The following is a 5,559-nucleotide window of genomic DNA, read 5'->3' as shown; positions in this document are numbered from 1 at the left end:
ATCCCTTCTCCTCCATTCTCCTCTTGGGATCTTGGGCACGCACGCACAGGCGCCCGGCGTGAGAAAGCCACCGGGTCCAGCGACATAGCCATTACGCTAACTGCTGGTTCCCTCGAAAGGGCTTTTAGTGACATACTGTAGAACTTGAACTTGATCATGAAATCAGAAGACTTTAAATATGCAAACAATTTTGAATAGGAAAAACTTTTAATTAGGGAAAAAATAGGATAATTCGTGCTTCAAAAAGGTACATCTAGACCACATGAGTAGATGGACTGGAGGGGTCAATATTAAAAAACAAGGAAACCAATTAGGAGGCAAGAAGCAATGAGACTGTGAACAAGACAGCAGTGGGAATAGAAAAACATAAAAGAGGGCTGGCCCGGTGATGTAGTGGTTAAGCCCTGTACATAGGAGGTTGGATCACACAGCGTTGACTGTGGTTTGAATCCCAGCCCCAACATGTGGCTTGAAAAACACACTGGGCATATGTGCATACATTCCCAGACTCTCAATGAAATGGAGAAATGGAAGAAAAAGGATTATGGTGTAACCACACCTCCACTGGAAGTGATCTCTTTTGCTCTCTCTGGTAAGCACATGCACCCTCTGGCAATTAGAAAAAAGAAGAAGGAGAAGGAGGAGAAGAAAACGAAGAAGAACATAGAAAGTATAAAGACATTAAGATGATAAGATCCACAAGAATTGAGAGTAGATAAGATGTCCAGGAGAAATGAAAGGTGAAGACTACAGTGAACACTAGGTTTCCAGCTTGAAGAATGGATGGTTGAAGAAATAGATTTGGGCATAAAGATGAAATGATGAGTTTAGATTTGGACATTTTGTCATTTAGTCAATAGGCCATTAAGATGAAATGTCTGGTGGGCAGGTCAAATATGAGGGGACCTCAAAAAGTTTGTGGAAAAATGGGATGAAGGTACAAGTTTATTTTGGTAGAAAAAAATTGAAATCCATCTTCTTTCTAAATATTATGCATTTTCATGACCTTTTTTGAAGCCCCTCCCCCTTGTATAGCAATATCAAAGGTAAAGAGGGAAATATGGAGTCATTGCAAGGCAGTAATACTGTAAATCATGAATGAAGCTGAATGAGTTCATCAGAGAATATAAAGTCTGAATTACATTGGTGTTTAAGCCCTAAATTTCAAGAGTATAAATAGACCATGCAGGTGGCTGAGTATAGGATGTAAGAGCCATCAGAGGAAAAGTGAAAGGTGGAGTCACAGAAGCCAAAAAATAAGTACCAAGAAAACTGGAATGACTAATAGTATCCAACACCATAAAGAAATCAAGTCAGATGAGAGAAAGTTTTTTTTTTTGAGGTTGAGAAGGCTGTAAATGGAGCAAGTTTGAAGGCAGGGGGAAGTTAAGAGATCTATTTTGGACATGCTGAAGTTGAGATGACTATTAGAGACAGACAAATGTACGAGTTGGGACCAGCAGTTAGCGTAATGGCTATGTCGCTGGACTCCCATGTATTCAAACGTGGTTCGAGTCCCGGACCTGGTGGCTTAAACTCACGCCAGGCGCGTGTGTGTTCATGCCCAAGATCCTGAGAGGAGAATGGAAGAGAAGTGATTGCGGCGTGGCCATCCCTCCTGAGGGATTGATTTCTTGTTTTCTGTCTTTCTGTCTCTCTGTCTCTCTCTGTCTTTCTGGCGAGCGCACGTGCCCTGTAGCAAAATACCTCTCCAAAAAAAAAAAAAAAAAAAAAAAAAGAAAGAAAGAAAGAAAGAAAAACATATGAGTTGAAGGTCCAGCAGAGAGGTTGAATCTAAACATATAACTTTAAGAGTTTTGGACATATTGATGTGTTTAAATTCATGAGACTGAGTGTATTCTTCAACAGAAAGTATGTAAGAAGAGAGGATATTTAAGAACTGAAAGTTAAAGTATCCCAATATTAAAAGTCATGAAGAAAATGGAGGAGCCAGCCAAAGAGACTGAGCAAGATGAGCTAGTGTGGTAAAGAACAGAGAGTGTAGTGTCCTAGGAATCAAATAAAATGTTAGGTCGCTGGGAAAATCATGATGTATTTTTCTATGTAAAAATGCGTCATGACTGTCCTGACAACCCAGCATATCAAGGGAGAGGAGGTGAACAACTATTTCAAATCATCCCAATGTGTCTAGTAAAATGAGAAGGTTGGATTTAGCAAAGTAAAGGAAATTATGACCTTGGCAAAAGTAGTTTCTAGGGAGTGGTGAGGACAGAAGCTGGTTTGGGTGGATTTAATGAGAATAGAAAGAAAAGAATCAGAGTCAGGAAGAGTGACAGTTAATTTCATGTGTCAATTTGATCAGGCCATGGGATGCCTGTATATTGGATTAAAAATTATTTTGGATGTGTCTGTGAGGGTATTTCTAGGATTGACAAATCGAGAAAAGTAGATCGACCTCTCCTCTGTGAGTAGGTGTCATTGAATTCATTGAAGGCCTGAATAGGATGAAAGGCTGAATAACGAAGGATTTCTCTTTCTGCCAGACTTTGAGTTGGGTTATCAGTTTTCTCCTGAGTTCAAATCTGAGTACTGCTCATAAACTGGATCATTGCTTTTACATACCTTTTCAAGGCCCAGTCCCCTACCCTGATATTTTCATAAATCTTTTTAAGACACCTTAGTTCAGACTTGGCACTTAATACCTGCTCTGTTGAGAACTGCTTTATAAACTGGGGAGAAGGCTTCAGGTGAAGGGCATGGTGGCTGGAAGAAATTGAAGCCTGAGAGACAGAGGCTGCCCTTCCTCATCCCTCTTACTCTTTCATTCTCCCCGATCATATTTGTTTTAGTCTTTTCCACTTTCAAGATTACTCTTTTGAATAGAGAAGTAAAATAGGTGTTGCATAGTTTTATCTTCCACTGCCATCTTTTAGTTTGCCATCTGCCTTTTTAATGTGGTCATCTTCATTATTTTTGTATTTTGTTAAGCATTCCTTAACAGACAGGCTCTTATTAATCTTTTTTAGCTTCTTAGAATACTTCAATGAACTCTGTGTTTAATTAATTTCTTCTTCCTTTAAAAGTTTATTTCTTCCATGAACAAGAGAGACACAGAGACAGATAGGCACATCATAGATCATGATGTCATGATCTATGCCCATCTCCAGCCAGCCTGGATTGTGGCACGCACATGCCTGGCACTCAGGGAGGTCCCTGGACGTGAACCTAGAACCTTCCCATGTGTGTCACAACAGTAGAACCTCAATCCTACTACTGCATCATTGTCTGGCTCCTTTTAAAAATTAATTTTTTGGGGGCCAACAGGTGATATAGTGAATAAGGCACTGGACTCCCACATGGCTGGAGGCTTGAAACTCTTGGTGGGTGCATGTGCATACATGTCCAAAATCTGGAGAGGAGAAGGGAGAAGGAACTGTTATGTGGCTATCACCCTAGAGGTAATTTCTCATTTTCTCTCTCTCTGTCTCTCTCTCTCTGGCAAGCACACATGCCCTATAGCAAAAATGTCTCTAAAAAAAAGTCAATTCTTTAAAGTTTTTTTTTTTTTCCCCCATAGGGCACACGTGCTTGCTGGAAGAGACAGAGAGAGGGAAAGTGAGAAATCACTCCCCCGGGAGATAGCCACACTGCAATCCTTTCTCCTTCATTGTCTTCCTGGGATTTTGGGCACACATATACATGAGCCTGGTGTGACTTTCAGGTCAGTGGGTCTGGGACTTTAATTGCAGTCTGCCATGTGGAAGTCCAGTGTTTTAACTACCATGCCACCTACTGGCCCCTAAAAACTATTTTTAACATTTAAACATTTTTTTTTCGGTAGAGGTTTTTGCCATAGGACGCATGCACTTGCCAGAAAAACAGAGAGAGATAGAGAGACAGAAAGTGAGAGATCACCCCCCAGGGGGAATGGCCATGCCACAACCCCTTTTCCTCCATTCTCCTCTTGGGATCTTGGGCACATATGCACATGTGCCTGGCGTGAGTTTAAGCCAGCAGGTCCAGTACTTAAACTGCGGTTGACTACATGAGAATCCAGTGACATAGCCATTATGCCATCTGCTGGTCCAACATTTAAACATTTTATTTAATTTCCTTCCTTCCTTCCTCCCTTTCTTCCTTCCTTTTCTTTAAATTCTGAGCTTTAGTCTCTTTCATAAATCTTATGCTTTGGTGCTGTTTCTTTATAGTTATGTTTCAAATTGATTTCACTGGAGAGCTCCCTCAGTAGCCAAATCATATTGTTTGGGTGTAATATTTATTAGGGTATAAAGAAAACTGATGTACCAGTAACTTCAAAATATGAAAAAAAAAGTATTTCTTTTACGTAATAGTAGGCAGGCAATTGATGCCCTCTTGCACCCAAGAGCATCCAGAGGCCCAGTTTCTTCTGTTACCCCCATTCACATTCCAGTGGAGAGAATTGAATCGGACCATCTAGAAGCAAGGGAGGCTGAGGAGGGTGAGTTGCCATTTGATCTGCTAATAAAAGGGGAAGAGGGTCTATTACTAAAAAGAAAAAAAAGGAAGAATGCGTTCTGGAAAAAATTAACGATCTGTGCCACAGGCACTTCTTCCTCTTTTTCATTGAGTTATATTTGATTATATCCTCAGAATCTGGCTTTTGGGAGCCTCTCAACTTGTATTTCTATAGCATCTTCTATACCACTATGCTTTATAAATATTGTTCATAGAGCTGACGGTACACCAGAGAAGACAATATTAAAACCCTGAGAGAAAAAGCTGTAGGTCTTGTTCCTGAAGAGTGACTCTGAGTCCTAGTGGTCTCTGGCCCTCTGTCTGTCTGGGGGTCCTGCTTATGGCCTTCATATCTTGGCATTAAACAGGCAGCAACTCTGGGTCGTGGTTGCAGTGGCCGCAGCTCTCTTAAGCTTGGGCGTCTCAAGGACTCAGCTGCAGCGTGGGGTTGATAGGCAACTTCTGTGGCTTACCCACTTCCTGCTCACCTTTGTCAGCCTAACTTAGTGCCTGCACTTGTAATTTTTGTTTATCTCCTTGGTGCCTTCAGTGATACTTAAAGTTTACCTGCAGGTGCATATTTAGATCTATTGATTAACTTTTTGTTACTTGGGAGTCAGCAAGATGGCAGGGCTGGGTCTCTAGCAGTTAAATTTCTTTCTTTTGTTTTAGAAAGAGTCTTTGATTAAGATGCTAACTTCTAGGGAACCAGCAGTTGGCATAATAGCTATGTCTCTGGACTCCCACGTAGTCGACCACGGTTTGAGTCCCGGACCCAGTGACTTAAACTCACGCAGGGCGTGTGTGCGTGCGTGCCCAAGATCCTGAGAGGAGAATGGAGGAGAAGGGATTGTGGCATGACCATCTCCCCTGGGGGGGTGATTTCTCGCTTTCTGTCTGGCAAGCGCACGCGTTCTATAGCAATAAAACCTCTCCAAAGGGACCAGCAGGTGGCGTGGTGGTTGGGGCTCTGGACACTCCCACATGGCCGACCAGGGTTCGAGTCCTGAATCTAGTGGCTTGCTTTCTCACTTCCTTTCTCTCTCACTCTCACCCTCTGTCTATCTCTGGTCAAATTAAGAAATAAATGAATGAATGAAT

The sequence above is a fragment of the Tupaia chinensis genome, unplaced genomic scaffold (genome assembly GCF_000334495.1).
Source record: "Tupaia chinensis unplaced genomic scaffold, TupChi_1.0 Scaffold146687_1, whole genome shotgun sequence".
NCBI classification, from domain to species: Eukaryota; Metazoa; Chordata; class Mammalia; order Scandentia; family Tupaiidae; genus Tupaia; species Tupaia belangeri.
This window is presented reverse-complemented; position numbering follows the sequence as displayed.